We start from the raw sequence: 17,009 nt of genomic DNA, 5'->3' as shown, positions 1-17,009 counted from the left end.
AACCACACAAAATTTATGCTTTTCATGCATATTTGACTATTATACTTTATCTTAAAAATTTCAAGTATTTCAATTTCTCGGTTATGGTTCACTCAAAACAATTTACACATTTGAGATAATGTATTTAAATTTAATGTAATGGTTAATAATTGACAGAATTCGCAAAAAATTCGCTATTTTTTCAGTAGCTCCGTCATTAGTTTTGAATTAGGTCTTTGAAGCAGAGAAGAGAGTGAAGGTTGCATTTTATGATAACGCAACAGGCAGTTGTTTTCCTTATCAGAATACGGTATTTTCATTATTGAACAAAATGTTGGTTCATATTTCAGCGAAGTAGGGGAGGAAGAGGTATAACGATCATACGAGGTTTAAGTACCTCTTTTTCTTCAATTTGAAGGACAACCCTAACATGAAATTAGCATGCATCATTAATATGTACTTTACAGCGTGGTTGTAGAATGAAGCAAAATAGAATACTTTGACTTTTCTCAAATCAAACATTTGGTTTCCAATAAGTAGGTTCTTAGTTCAACATTAATTGACCTTGGAGACCTTGGACTAAATTAGCGCTGGTAAAAATAGGTCCAACTAAAATTCATTACCGTACCTTAAATTTCGAACGTATGCGGTTCCAAAGGTTATTGCGCATTTCACCCATTTAAGTGCGTTTTCATTTATTAAAAAGTCGGACCAAAGTGCGAGTTTCCATCTCATTGTATTGGTGTCTTCAGTGCACTTATCTATTATGATGCAAGCAATGAGTTCTTCGAAGCAACCAAAACGATTTGACCGAAACGTGCACTTTTATCACATTTTTTGGGGCAGTCCAGTTTTAGATGTAATCAGCAATACAAATTAATTTTAATTTCCTACCTCGAGTTGAAGGACCTTCTTCAGCGTCCCAATCAGTAGATGGTGGCGCATTTCCTATGAATGCTTCCATGTTGGCTTGATAACACCGAACTCTATCTGCAGACGCACGACAGCAGCGCTGTTTTATATCTTTTCAGGTTCAAGCAGAACGATGTACAAACGCACCTGACAGGATTTCCCGCCATTTTTTTTTATGATTGGGACGGAGCAGAAAATTTCTTATGTGCAGAATATGCAGAATATGTAAAAAAGGATGGACTTTGGATGTTAAAATAATTGCATATATAGAGGTACCAGCTATGTTTTACTGTCAGTTGTTGGTAATTCATCGAGTGTTCGTCTTCTGTTAAGCATTTTTTTTTTTTAATGTTGGCTCTGCATATAAAAAATTAACTGTTTATACATAATTGTGGTCTGCTTAAAATTTATTTCCCGGAGAAAATGATCGTCAAAGTCCATGTCTTTTTCTGGTTATTGTTAAGGTGGAGGGGGATAGGTTGTTGTTAAGGGGGAGGGGGTGTTACATGCTTATTTTTTTCATTCTTATTCCTCATTGTGGGGTCACTCCGTGATTCACCTTCAGCCGCAGACTTGGTCCTGCTTGCTGCAGGACCTAGTATAGTGCCACGTCGTCCGAAGCGGTAATGAACAGACGCAGGAGAGCAGCGCTGATTTATATCTTTTCAGGTTCAAGTTGAATGATGTGCAACCAAGTGGTATTCGTTTATGATGACTGGATTTGGGGAAAACGTTTAGTTCATGAAAACAGTGACCAAAATTATCATTTGCGCATTTTCAAATGTTTATTGATTAAAAATTAGGACATTATTTTTTCAAAAGGTTTGTTAAGTAATATCCTATCGATTGGCGTATTTGGATTTTCATTTCATTTATAAATGACAAAGTTACAAGCGTTCAAAACCTAACACTATTTCACCACACATATTTTTCTTTTGATTTGTACCCCAGTATAGTCGACAAAGACGTAGTTCTAAGTCAAAAAACTGAAGGTTAAAATCGCGTAAAATCTCTTCACGTTTTGAAGTAATTGAATTGGGCTGTTAGCGGAATGCTTAAGTAAAACAGCAAAAAAGGTTATTTTCCATTAAATTCCACTTAATTAATTTTGGTATCTATGACGTTAAATTTGGAGCTATAGTTGGCATAAACACCGACTTTGTTTACAAGCTTGCATACAAAATTTACATGAATTTTTCAAACGGTGTATGCGAATGTTAAACAACATTCGAACACTGGATCCTCAATCCCGGGACGCATCGTGAAAGGCACTATGAAAGGCATCGATCTCTCTAACACTGTCTTGCCTATCGCTGCCTGCGCTCATCATAGTCGTCCTGGACCCTGCTCCAGGCAAGTAACACGTACATAAATACAGAGTTGTAGTGTTTTGGAGACACATTTTTAAATTTTGATCCATAAACCTTTGGAAATTACTCCTTTACTGCGTTGCTAGATTTGCTGTACTGTCGTGTTTTTTTTAGAGGAGCGGAGTGACGGTCGAGCATCCAGATGAAGCTTTTTAAGAAGGTTATTATGGAATCTTCTTAACGCGAAGCTTACCGCCGCGAAAAAAAACATTGTGATACATTTTGAATTTTCTAAAAAGTTTAGAAATGATATCAAAAATCCAAGAAAATTAGTTTTTTGTTCGATATCTGAAAAAAATACTTGTATAAAATATATTTCTACCTAACCGTTTTAAAAATCGGACCTGAAGTGGTTTAAAAACTATATATTATCATATATAATTATATGTATATCAAAGATACGAACCAAAAGTGACTATTGACGTGATAAGCTGGACTCTTAAGAATTATATGCTTGCTAAATGGCCATTTTCAATTTTCAAAACCTATTTTTTAGCGTAAATGTGCTGCAACATTGATGCTTATCATTGCGTATCAATAATATAGAATTTTTGTAATTTCTGTTGGTATCTCATTATTCTCGAAAAATTCATAGATGGGCCTTACAATCACTCATATAAACAATGTTTTTGATAGATGATAGATAAACAAAATTTCATCTATAACTTTTATGATATCAAGTTGCTAAAAAGTAAGTATTTTGATGATAGATTTTAGTAATTTCAACAGAAACTTATTTCATTTTGTCATTTAACTTATTTCATCCTTTGTAAGTTTTTGGACCTCTTTAATGCAATATTTTATTTTTCGACTATTTATTTACCATCAAACACATTTCAACGCAAAAAAGTTAGAAAAATAATTATGACCGACTTTTGTAGGTAGCCACCCCACTGTGCGGCGGTTTGCTTGGCGTTGAGAAGATTATTATGAAAGCTTCATTTGTAATCTTTTTCTTGCCGCTTGCCCATCATTCTGCTCTTCTGACCAAAAAAACACGGACATGACAGTAAATCTGAGTAGCTACGCAGTACAGGAACGATTTTACAAGTTTTATGGATCAAAATTAATAAATTAGTATCCAAAACATGAACAATAGGGGAAATGGCTCTAATGTTGGCCTATGAATCTAAGACTGGGCCCATCGCTAAAAATTTGCTATTTATCAATTGTATCTACATGAAAGCGTCATTGGGACGGTACTAATGGAGATTTTTAGTTGCTATTGAAAATTTAGTCGATTGCTGAATTTATGTATGGGCCCAAATTAGGGACACTTAGGCCGGCATTACATTCATTTCCCCTATATCCCAAGTAACATTTTCCGTTTTATGAAGTACTATAAGGCTACTATAAAACAACATTCATAAAACCCTGGCCCAGACAATTTTGCCTTTATTACATCCACCAAACCCTCATTAAGACTAGAATCTGCCTAGTTGTCCCACCCTCGAGAAGGATTTGAAGGGCATATTTTCGAGGTACTTCACGATTGATTTGCTTCAAAAAGGTTATACGACGAACGCATTGAGAACCATTTGAAACCCTTATTAAAACTACAATAAAAGCCATTTGGCATCAATACTTGTGCCATTTGTCTTTGAAGCTAGCCAAGCACACTAAAAATAAAGTATCAATCAAGATGAAAAGGGATACATAAATATCATCCGATGTTGCCAAATTAATTATTCAAAAATGATTCTGTCACAAATCCTCATAACTTTCCCCATCATTCAAGTGAAAGAATTACCAAAATTATTGAAACAGTTTCCACATTGTGATCTATTTTTAGGTAACAAATTGAATCTAGTGTAAAATGTGCATCGGAAGAAAGTACTTTTTTTTTTAATTTAGGAATCAAAATACAGTTATTTTTTATATTAATCATTGCGCCCAGCTGAGACAATTTTATGATTTTCGTAATATATATTACTCATTGATGGATTGATGAGACAAAATTTATTTTTTAAGGAAAAATATCTTGAAAACTGTAGGTAGTAAAAATCAAATGGAGTAATCAAAAATAGCAGTAGCATAAGCATTAATTTTCATAAGCCATTTGAGAAAAAGCTGTGCAAAATGCGGCTTTTATGACGTTAATTTTTAGACTGAATTGTTTTTATCAGAAGCCATTTTGCTTGATCCTATTCTGTTAAGTTTTATGACGGCATTAATGGTGAAAAATTTAAACGTCCAAATTTATTTATCTTTCGATTGTTTTGATGTGTGATCATTGCAACGAGGTTCTACTCCACCGTTGGATCAACAAGTGGTGTGACATCCTCGATAAAGGCGATTTTCTTCCATTGGAAGTAGTTAGTCAGGAAGTGTATCTACATAACTTGGAACAGTTGGAAGCACAATCGTTGCCGAAAAGTTTCCCTTCTCCCGGATGATGTGATGAAGTTTAAATGCGCTTGCTTGATGACCTTTTCGCCGAATGCAACCGCTACAAGTTCAGAAATTTCCAGTTGACTGACAGCTTCTGAAGCACCTGTCGGCAGTTTTCCGCACTCCCAGTTTGGCACTGATGCAAATGCAAATTCTGGAGAAGGATGGTCTGTCTTTATTCAGAACATGAGGCAAATAATAATTTGTGTATTCCCATCAATTTAAGCGTATAATTTGACGGCTTAGTGCATTGTGAACCGCATTCACTTCACTCTACTAAATGGGCAGCTCTGTTGCTGTCGACCGGTTTTGTCAGAGCTGCTGGGCCTCTCAAGAAGTTCTGGAATTGAATTCCTATTCCCTTCCGTCGACAGTGGATCCATCTTTTTAGTTGAATTTGTAAACAGTGAGGAGTTTTGTGATACAATTTATGAACATTAGAAAAGCAACAATATACACACTTGGAAATTTTTACAGAAATCTGTAACATTTTACCGAAAACTCAACAGCTGAACGTTCGGTAAACAGTTTCGCAGATTTCCTGTAATTTTTCACAAATATCTGTGAATTTTTCACAGATATCTGTAAATAAATAATGTAAATGATTGATTAACTGAACAGTTTTATAAAGGAATAAAGTGCTGCACTAAATTCTTTTTTGAAACCAGACACTTTCTGACTCTATCGTCAGACTTTAAAAGGTTTATAAAACAGCATAAAACTGAACTACTAACCAATATTGCAAATTTTCAATATTGAATGCTGTAATTAAACTGAAGAGATTGCTTATTGCCGTTATAAAACCACAATAAATCAGAGTAAAAGCCAAAAGGCTGTTATACTGTCACTTGGGATGGCTAATTTACAGATCATAGTGTGCAAACTTGATTTTCTATAGATCAATTTAGTTAGTTCAAGGATCATTGTTGAAGTTTTTATGGATCATTTGCAATATGTTTATCCATAATTCATACAATTTCAATGACGAATCACAAGTCATTAATGCTAATCAATTATTTTTTTTTACTGTAAAATGTCATGTTTATGTTCATAGCTCGGGAGCCAAACATCCAATCGAGATTAAATTCTATGGAAGTCAGATATAAACAAAATTGAACCAGTTGAAACATAATAGGTTCAGCCATCTCTGAGAAGAGTAAGCAACACACACAAATTTGAGCACTCTGAACTATTGCTCAACATTGCTCTAAAGATTCTAAATTCGTCCTGATTAACCTCCCAAAACTTGAACTTATTTAGTCAGAAACTGATTGTCTAGAGACCATTTGAAACATATAAGAAAATTACTACTGTTACTTACCTGACTCATATCCCGAGCAAAGTCCAGCATCAAAATGACAACAAATTGAAATCAAGTTTTGATATCAACATCAAACTGAAATCATAATTTGATTTCAGTTTACACATTGACAAATTTGATACCAAATTTTGTTTTCATTTTGCTGTACATTTGCTCTTTAAAAATATGTTGTTACGGGTTTGTTTTCATTGCCTTAGCATAACATCGAATTGAATACTTGATTTGTTATCAACAGGAAAAATGGATAGTAAATTAAGTTTTTAGTTTGCTCTCACTGATAGCAGAAATAGTTCTCAATGTGATGTCACAGGAAGATTTGTTTGCTCTCAATTGTGATATTTTAACCGTTAAAACGACCAAAACGACAGCAACCTGAGTAATCATTATCAGCGAAATCACAACATCAAATTTAGATTTCAATTTGATCTCAGACTTTGCTCGGGATCCCGAGCAAAGTCTGAGATCAAATTGAAATCTAAATTTGATGTTGTGATTTCGCTGACAATGATTACACAGGTTGCTGTTGTTTTGTTCGTTTTAACAGATAAAATATCACAATTGCGAGCAAAAAAATCTTCCTGTGACATCACATTGAAAACTATTTCTACTATCAGCGAGAGCAAACTGAAAACTCAATTTGATATCAATTTTTCCTGTTGATAATAAAACAAGTATTCAATTTCTTGTTATGCTAAGGCAATGAAAATAAACCCGCAACAATATATTTATGAAGAGTAAATGTACAGGAAAATGAAATCAAAATTTGGTATCAAATTTGTCAACTGCGTAAACTGAAATCAAATTAAGATTTCAGTTTGATGTTTAAATCAAACCTTGATTTCAATTTGCTGTCAATTTGATGCTGGATTTTGCTCGGGAATAAATGTACGTTGTATCCGCGGAATCGTGTACCTCGCCAAATTAAACACAGCACAATGAACGTAGAATTAGACAAGGTATACGATTCCATGGATAGAACGTATATCCGTTATGAGTCAGGTAGCACAATAGAAGAAAACTAAACATGTTGAGCATTGCCTTCTAGACTTTTATGTATTGATCTGAGAAAAAAAAAAGTCCGGTACTGACTCCCGTAAGAAAATATCTGAGCTACAACGTTGCTAAAGATTGATGCTCAGCAAAATATCAAATAAAATAGCAATTAATTATTATTATAATCTCTTAATCTTATGGCATGATCAAGCAACCGTTTTCTGGGAGGCACTGTGACATATAAGTTATGAAGTTTGAGCTCCATTCCATGCGTCAGCGACACCAATGATGCCTGCTAAGCCGTTGATTGTGTATCATCATCTGAAATCATTAGCATGACGTCTTAAATCATTTATAACCTTTGTTTACTATCTTCAATCTAATATAGCCCCAGCAAATTTGTAGCTAAGAAAATTCCATCCACCTCCCAAGGGAACACTTAAGACTGGAACACGCAAAAATTGGTCGACAAAAAAATCGTTTCTTTCAGTCAAAATTCATATCACAAAAATCTTCTTGTTTTTCTTTTGGTAGTTCAATTTATATATTTAAAGGAAAAAATGTAAACGAACAAACGAACTTTTGGTTTGCCAAATCCGAACTGCCGTGCCTTCCGCTTAACCCCTTCCATTAAATTTTGCACAGTGGTCTCTTTGACCTTATTCGCCGCCGAACGCCATGGAACGCTCATTTTCCATGGATTTATTAGTTTTTTTGAGATTCCGTTTGACCAAGGCCCAATACCGTTCGATAGGGCTGAGTTCTGGGCTGTTGGGAGGGTTGTGGTGTTTGGGTACCACAACCACGTTGTTCGCACCGTACCACTTGATTGCCTTTTCCCATAGTGGCAGCTCGTCAAGCCCGGCCAGAGCAGCACAGGTCTATTATGTTGCTTTAGGGATGGAAGCAGCCGCTTTTCCAGGCACTCCTTGACGCAGATCTCTTGATTGATGGTTCCCGTGGTAATGAAAATGCCGCTGTTTAGACCACACGTGCATATGGCCTGCCAGACGAGATATTCTTTCGGGAACTTCGATAGTTTGATGGTTTTGAAAATTTCAGCCACCTTCCCTTTTCCTGATGCGGTATAAAACTCCTGTCCCGGAAGCTGCTTGAAATCCACCTTCACATAAGTTTCGTCGTCCGTCACAGTCGAACTTTGTGAGCAGATTCGTATACAGCTTTCGGGACCGCTGCTTTGCCGACGTGTTTTGTTTGTAAACTCGGTTCGCCACCTTCACCTTCTTAAACGTCGACAACCCGGTTCGTTTCTTGGTCCGCTGCACAGTAGTATGGAAGACATTGAGCTTGCCAGCAACGTCCCATACGGAGAGGTTAGGATTCCGCTTATATTTCACCGCCAGCTTTTTCGTCGTCGCTTCCAAGTCCGATTATTGCCGCTTCCAGGCTTCTTGGCGGTCGACAGACGCTCCTCGAACGCTTTTCAAACGTTTGTCACGGTCGATTTGGCCACATCCAGCAATTTTGCCAACTTGGCGTGTGAGAACGTCCGATTATCTTGATGCGCGAGCAAAATTTTGACACGCTGCACCTCTTGCTTGGACGTCATTTTGAGAGCTGGAGAGCAAACGGTGAAAACCCATCATAGCAACCATTGTATATACACTCAACTTTCAAATGCAGCAATTAAAGGTTTTTGAATGCAGTTTTAACAGAAATACACCAATAATTTGAAGTTGACCAGTTTTTGCACGTTACAAACTTTACCAAACATGATCAAATCTATTTTGATATATGTTTCCATGACAAATTACCCAATGCATAACAAATAATATAGGACGATTTTAAAAGAATATTTGTACAGATTAAGCCTCCCCATTGTGATACTATGCTTTTCTTATGATTTGTTTCGGATTTTGTAAATAAACGAACTAAATACTTCAATTTATCATCCATTGAACTTTCAGAGCATTACTCTATCCATTGAAAAAAAATACATACATGCTTGATACCACGCCCGTAACTCTACCAAAAACTGAATCGAAATTTTTCCCGTTTATATTGAAAGTGACGTAAGGGACGAGGCATCCGGAAAGATTACTATCAGCATTATAACCAGGAAGAATATAACTTGCAAATGGCAGGGGAAATGCATGTAATGTCAGCCTAAATGCCCCTAATTTGGGCCCATACATAATTTCAGCAATCGACTAAATTTTCAATAGTGACCAAAAATATCCATTAGTACCATTTAAATGACGCGTTCATCTAGATAAAATTGATTAATAGCAGATTTTTAGCGATGGGCCCAATCTTAGATCCATAAGCCAACATTAGAGACATTTCCCCTATTTTTTTTTTAAGTTTGAGTCCTTTTGTAAATATTTATTTCAAGCATTGTTTGGCAAATAACAAATTAATTTATTCGCGTTCCATCTCATACAACCTTCCTCAAAAATGGGTTATGATTGGAAATCACGCGACAGCACCTTGCACTTTTGACGTTAAATCATGGTAAGTGAGTGTTGCGCTTAAGTCCCAAGCGCAATGACAGTGGAACTGGAAAAGCCCGATCTGAGGAAGCTTACTTGTTGGATTGAAAACTAGTTAGAACCAAATCGACTTCGGTTAGACATCTTTATGCCAGTTATGAAAACTGTCAAACTTGCCGTTTCCGTTCCGCTTCCGCCCACATTGCGTGTGGGCCTAAACACACACAAAATTGCTAAAATACAGTTAATTCGTACCTCTTGTAATGAGAGTAAACAAATCTTTGCTTATAGCAAACCCCACACGCATCAATATATTGACGCGAAGGAGAATTATTGACAATAATATTGATGATGTGATATCTGAAATATTGTCAATCTCGATGTATTGACGCCAATATAGCATGTATTGACAATACGATTATTGTCAATAAAAGCAATCGTGTAGGGTTCACTTATAATATCAGCTTCGAGCAGAAAAAAAACTGAATGGATCTTAATATAAACAAGTGGTAAACAGTTACACGGCGAATGAGAACGACCCAGCGATGAGTGAATTTTCCGCATGTTTTCCGACAATTTAAACACCACTATCAGGTAGGGGTGTGTTAACGAGTGCGTGGGCGAGCTACCAGTTTCGTCAAATCAACGATCAAATGCATTGTTTACCAAAGCTATTACGTCCCTTCTAAAAAGTAATCGAGAAATAATGATAAACTCACGAGCAAGTTCTCATTTTAGCTTAGGAAAAAAGGCGTCAATTTTTGATCGGTGTTGAGAGGATGTAAACAAAGGCAAAGAAATGTATATTGTTCATGCAAAATTACTTGAAGATTGAAAGTGATTGACTTCGCACCACTCAGGTATGTATTTGTGTACTGTTGTATGTATGTTGTATGTTTTTGTTTACTGAACTTTTCCCAACTTTTCACTGTTTTCAGTAATAATTTCTGAAAGAATGGCAATGAAGCTATCATTTTAAGTGGATATACTTTTGTATCACTTTCACTATTCAGTGAATATTGAAAGTGAATAGCACAAACGAAGTGACAGACGACTAACTGGCGAAGAAATCAATTAAAATAATGTGGTTCGCTGTAGTAGAATTTTCTTAGAAGCTTATGACATCAGCCGCCAAATGGGCTAGTATTTTTGTTTTGATTTGAGCAAAGTTGAGTTTGTGTGCAATGATCTTTGACAATGTGCAAAGAGTTTATCATTTTGTCATTTTTATGTATTTCTGTTTTCCCCAACAGGCCTGGGTTCAATCCCAGTCGGCGCCGCCGGAATGTTCTGAGGCATAAAATCTCTGATCACGCCTTTCTCCGGAAGGGAAGTAAAGCCGTTGGTCTCAGGTTCCCAGTTGTGGGATCTGCCTCCCTGGCGTCGGTAGCATTGGTGCTCAGCACGAAAAAAAAGTTCGACGGAAAACAAATCAAGGAAAAAAAAATTCATTTCAGTTTTCAGTAAAGTGAAATTTGCCGTTGTTATTGATTCCATCGAAAGTTAAATTTTTTCTACTGTGAAAATGGAAAAGTCGGAAAAGTAAGAAGCAGCCTATCAGAAGCAGCCTATCAGAAGCAACTTGTTGAGATCCTTGTAATGTCACCTGTTCAAGGGAGTTTTTAGATGCCACGATCGTTCAGCTACCGCTGAGATGAACTACCCTCTGGCTAGTTAATTATTTTGTCATAAATAAAGTAAATAAAAATCAAAACAAAACGATCAGCTACCGGTTTTATATTGTTTTAATACCCGTAGCTTGCAACCGATTGCACGGAACTACTGGAAACATTGGATTCATATGGTGAGACCTTTCCATCATTAACATTTTATATAGGGGAAATGTAGGTAATGTCGGCCTACATGTCCCTAATTTGGGCCCATCGCTAAAAGTCTGCTATTTATCAATTTTATCTAGATGAACGCGTTATTGGGACGTTACTAATGGATATTTTTGGTTGCTATTGAAAATTTAGTTGATTGCTGAATTTATGTATGGGCCCAAATTAGGGACACTTAGGCCGACATTACCTGCATTTCCCCTACCATTTATTACACGACATATTATTATTGTAATCACATTTATATAGCTCGGAGCGTTTGGCACGGTATGTCCACGCATCCTTCCACCCCTGTGGATTCAAGAAATGCTTAGTTTTTTGAATATTTGTACTTGAACTCGAATCATTGCCAAGATTCATCTTTGCAGCAAACGTAGTAGGCTCGGCCGTTTTGATGTTTGTGTCGTATCTCAGATTTGCTGCAATCACCAATATTGATAAGATAAATTATTGGACCACAGACAAACAGACATAACTCTTGCAAGTTGATCATCGATCACGTATTTATCGGACAATTTAAATGTTTCTTAGTTGGTAGTACCGCCACCTGTGGCATGCATAGTCAATTCTCTTTCGTTTGACGTTTACACACTACCGTCATCTGTTGAGCGTACTGCCCATTATAGATGTTCTAGCGACGATGTTTTACAGTGAGAAATAATCAATGTGTTATGTCTGTGATTGGACATTATCTACACAGTTCGAAAAAGTAGTGTAAATTTCTGTTCAATATAATGCATATAAATGGAGCGTCACATATCATATACGTTTACATTATATATCATGTTTAGTTCTGACACATTTCATGCAATGTAGCAAATATTGTACACAGCAAAAAAATAATTTTGATATCACATCAAAGTGGATGCACTACAATCATGTCGAAAATTTTATGTAATTTTTATGACCACATAAATAAACAAATGCAGTAAAAGCAGCGTAATGTCAGTTCATGCATTGTATTAATGATAATTTTGTCCTTTTTAGCAAGTAATATTACACCATATTTTCGACATGATTGTAGTGCATCCACTTTGACGTGATATCAAAATTATTTTTTTGCTGTGTATACAAAAGCTCATCTTTGTGAACAACATTGTTTGCAAGTTGCTCGGTTGCGTGAAATGAAATACAAATCTACGTGAATGAATGTTTACATCACAATTAAAATTCAGAATTTTTATCTGTGTATCCTAGCTTTCTCGTACTGGCTAACAGTCAACTCTTTCTTACTCGATCTCTCCCTAGCTCGATATTCCCCCCAACTCGATCGAAATCTAGGATACTTCGAACACTTTTCCCAAACAAGTTTTCCAAATGTATCTCCGTAACTCGCTATCCTCTCTAACTCGATGGTTCCTTAAATATCAAAGACGGGAGAGTTTACAGTGCAACATTTAAGTTAATATGAGCGCTTTTTGCTATGGTCCATTTTTCACACAATTCTTTCCCTCAAAATATCGACACTGTTTGTTCAAGATCTCCTCATACACAGCAAAAAAATGTAATATCGATCAACGTAATTCAAGCTGCTGTATGAAATAATGATGTAATAGCAAAAATCAGATACAATATTACATCAATAGATGTAATTTTGTTCGCAAAATCGATGTACATCAGATTTTGTTTGAAAGATTCGTCCGATTTGTCTGGATTTCGTTTTTCTGACTTCCCCTTATACTACCTTCCGTCTAATCACCGAAGCTTATTTATATATTTTCAAGAAAGCTCTTCCAATTTTCCCCGGCAATTTCTTTAATCTTCCAGCGGAAGCTTGTGCCAGTTTAACTATGATGCTTCTTACAACTTCTCCCGAAAGATAGTCCCAACTTCTTATTTGTTTTGTTTATTAATTTATTTGATAAGGCTCAACTGAATTAACTTAACAGAGCCGAGGATTCTTGTTCACTATACAATACATCTTAAAACTATAGTCAAAAGGTACAACACAATAAACATTTTATCTTCCGTTATCCAATAAGCCTCCTCCACCAGAACGGGAGCCGCTTCCAGTGGTATCATTGTAAGGCAGATTCGCCAACGGAGGTCAGAGTGCTTCCATTGTAGCAATGGACGCAAAACGTGTTCAACACTCACACATTCATCACGAAACGGTTGCTTTCCAAAGTATACGACGCATCGACCGAAAGAACTGCTGATGAAAAACAATGGTTGCTGCCGAGTAAACAGACGATCGCGTGACACACATTGAGAGTGGTCTGCTTCTGTCGACAGCTGAGTGAACACTGAGTTCCAACTACTACTATAGGTTTCTTTCGACCTCCTAGAAGTGATTCTGGTTTCCTCCGGGACAGTGATGGAAAAGTTCGCGAAAACTCACTATGACTCGCGAACTTTTCCCTTGGTGAACTTCGTGAAATATCGCGAACTTTTCCAACACTGCTCCGGGAGTGAGTTCTGCTGTTGAGTTGTTACTGTTTTTCAGTGAATGTAAAATACAATCACTGAAAAACAGTAGTGGCTTCTGTTCGCTCTGGTTCGTCAAGCATCAGAGATACGGATTTGAGTTGTTAACAAAAGTTGTAGCTAATTACAAAACCTACAAAAGCTATATACATAATTTTGCGGAATGCTGTCGAAGAAAAAAGTTATAGGCAAATAAATGTAAATGAATGCACGAAATGAATGCAAATAATTTTCCATGCCTGGGTGCGGGTGCTGTCTCCTTGGTGTTGGTAGCATTGGTACTCAGTATGGAAAACAAGATAGACGGAAAACTTAGGATTCACCAAAATATAAAGCAATGCATTTTTAAACCATCGGTGATTTTTGCACAGTTGATTTTTTTTTTTCAGGTAAAACTCACTCATTCATGCATGAGATTTGAGTATTTCAGAATTCTGCGTTTTACTTTTTTATTTACATTTGCTTGATTTTTTACTAACTGTAGGAGTATTTCTAAGAAAACTTGAGGAAAGTTTCAAAGAAATTTTCAACGAAATTTTGAGGTAAATTTCGAAGAAATACGATGTATAATTTCATGGTTGTTCCTGCAATCATTTTTAGAGAACTCAAAGAAGAGATTCTAGGGAATTATGAGAACCATTTCAAGGAATTCACGTTTACAAAAAATTCCTTAAAAAAGTTGAAGTTCTAGGAAAATAATGGATATGATTTTGAAAATAATTACTTCGTGACAATGTTTCGTTCCTTATAATCTTGAAGCTCTAACTCCGAAATTTTTCATTTTTTTCAGTCCAGAATTCAATCGTTCCTCATTAAAAGTTACAACCTAATTCATAAAAACGTCATTCGCAATAATCCACCGCTTCTTAAAACACAGACAACACATTCAATGTATTTTAATGCGTATATTCTTAATCCTAAATTTAAATCGGCAGTTAATCTACTGAACTATTTACGAACCATGGATCATAGCGAAGCCCTTTCAGACAAACTTTATCATCGTCAAGTCCATCAACCAACAAGTAAGTCACGATTGATTCCGCTCCATAAATTACAAGCAATTGTGTAACGATTAAACGAGTCCAAACGTTCGACGTTGACCCATCCATCACCTAGCACTTCCTTTCCTTGTCGACCTAGAGTCACGCGCGGAACGGGACCCACTCCAAAGGCCAGAACTCACACACGGAAGAAGAGTAACGGCGTCGAGCCAGCAACAGTCCGCCGTCATCGGTCGAAGCGAAAACAAAAATGCATTTCAATCGATCCACTGCACATTTGCAATTCACTGTCACCGCCTATATTAAGGGCCAGGGGGCCAATAGCAGCTCATTGTGGTAATATCAAACAGACCTACACTGCAACAAAATACCGCTCGTATCATACAAATCAATACAAATAAAAGGAAGAAGAAAAAGTACGCCGATAATGCAAAACCGCAGCTCAAACGATTCTTACACCAGACCGGTTCGAGAAGTGATGCGTTTTGAACTAGAGCGAACGAATGGAATGCTCTACGTGTTCCACAATTTACAATCATCTTTCGATCACACGGATACTGCACACTTGTTGGTATTGAATTTATATGGAATATTTAGCACATAGTCAATAACAACGAAGCTACAAAACCATCCTATTTTTGTTCAAAGTCATGTATGTCGACAGTAACGGGTTTGAGTGATGGGAAGTTCGTCATCTGTTCAGTGGCAGAGCAGTCGATATCAATGTAGGTAACCTCCTTTCAATTGACTACCCTTATCACCGTCTGGTCTATCGAAGAGCAGTATTGTATGTGAATTACTTTCCCTGAGCATTGTTGCTACCACGCGACTTCCATGGACATACTCTACCCCAATAAAGAGAATCGTAATCTTACTGGCAACACATGGCCCAATCTCGAAGCTCGGAGCTCACACAGCTCTAGGTCATCATAATATTCATGAATAAAATTGCAATAACGGTCCGGCGCGAAATGTACTCGCATGATGTGCTCTGCTCACATAGCTCAACTTAATTGAATTAGTGCAATGTGAGAAAACTATCGTCCAAAAATAAACCACCGCATCTTGAACTGTGAACTCACCGTTTAATTCTTGCAAACACCCTGCGAGTGACCAAATTGAATTAAAATCAACTGAAACACGTTTGTAAGAGCGACACGCCGGTAAACAGATTCAAATTGAATTCAATTTACACACTGGACGCCAGACGCGTTTTTCTTCCGTTCACACACAATACCGACTCTAACGATCGACCGCCAAGTCTTTGTTCTTAGAATCTACCACCGATAAGCTCCAAACAGGCTACAAATCAGGCACGTCCGGACGCCTTCACGCACGCACTAGAACTGAAACTGAAATGAACGGGCCGCGCAAAGAATCTTCCTTATTGGCGACGTTCAGTAATAGTAGTACACTGCCACCCCCTCAGCCAACGAACGTCTAGCGGTGATCCACTCGAGTCGACCTGATCGAGCTGTAAGATCAACAATGCTCAAATTGCTCCTAAAAGCGCGGCCTGTGAGAGAATTTTCCAAGCTAGCGCGCGCTCCGACGGTCCCACGAGAACCCCGCTCATAAGGATACTCATGACTACTGACGGCTGGCTGAGTGAACAAGTACTTACCGACGACTGGCTCTCGACAGAGTAGGGGAGGGAGAGCCACCCGTGTTCTATACCTAAAACGCCGCCGCCCTGCCTGCCCGGTCGAGTGCTACTTCCTTCGCTCGCCACCCCGTTTTTTTTTCACGGTAGTACTCTAAAAGATGCGAATTTGTGATAAGTATTGTAATCGATACCACAAGATCCCAACTACTCTGGCATTATCCCCGCTAGGTGTCTTACTCACCACATGTTTTCTGTTTTTATTCTTTGCTTCGTGCTTTCTACGCGGCCGCGTTCAATTCAACAGCTTGCCGTCTTTATGGCATTTTTTCGCGTTGTTATTTTGCCTCTCGTCGCGCGGTGTGCCGCATCCGCGTCTACAACGCCCCTACCCCTGTCCAATTACTACCTACGCTCGGTCGCCCGTTGATACGGAGATAAACAAAGTCGCGAAAATCAACACGATCGCGTCAAATGTGTATGTAGCGCGCCTTCCCATGTTCCTGAGATCATATTCGACATGCAGAGTCGCGTGCTGTGCACGAGGTTAGGGGAAGCAACAATTTAGCTGTCGTGCGACAAAGCTGTGCTACATTACGTTGTGTCGATGATACTGGCATAGCACAGTATAAAAATACTCCAATATTACGCATCATATATTTTTAATTCCATCAAAACAAACAAAAGTAAATTCTAGAACTACTGAAGCAAGCACAAA

The 17,009-nt window shown here is 37.4% G+C and overlaps 1 protein-coding gene across 1 annotated transcript in view; it reads right to left on the bottom strand.

Annotated features, from left to right (window-relative positions):
- LOC135711311 (ATP-binding cassette sub-family G member 1) overlaps positions 1 to 16,156 on the bottom strand; it is a 213,352-nt gene extending 197,196 nt beyond the window's left edge. Inside the window, exon 1 of the mRNA XM_065234102.1 lies at positions 15,771 to 16,156. The gene's annotated coding sequence lies outside the window, so the exon portion shown is untranslated. The remainder of the gene's footprint in view (positions 1 to 15,770) is intronic.
- Positions 16,157 to 17,009: the final 853 nt, after the last annotated feature.

Source organism: Ochlerotatus camptorhynchus, unplaced genomic scaffold, assembly GCF_037179485.1.
Source record: "Ochlerotatus camptorhynchus isolate MF236.1 unplaced genomic scaffold, CSIRO-AGI_Acam_v1.1 ptg000431l, whole genome shotgun sequence".
Taxonomy (NCBI): Eukaryota; Metazoa; Arthropoda; class Insecta; order Diptera; family Culicidae; genus Ochlerotatus; species Ochlerotatus camptorhynchus.
The sequence above is the reverse complement of the archived record's forward strand: the minus strand, read 5'-3'. Positions and strand labels throughout refer to the sequence as shown.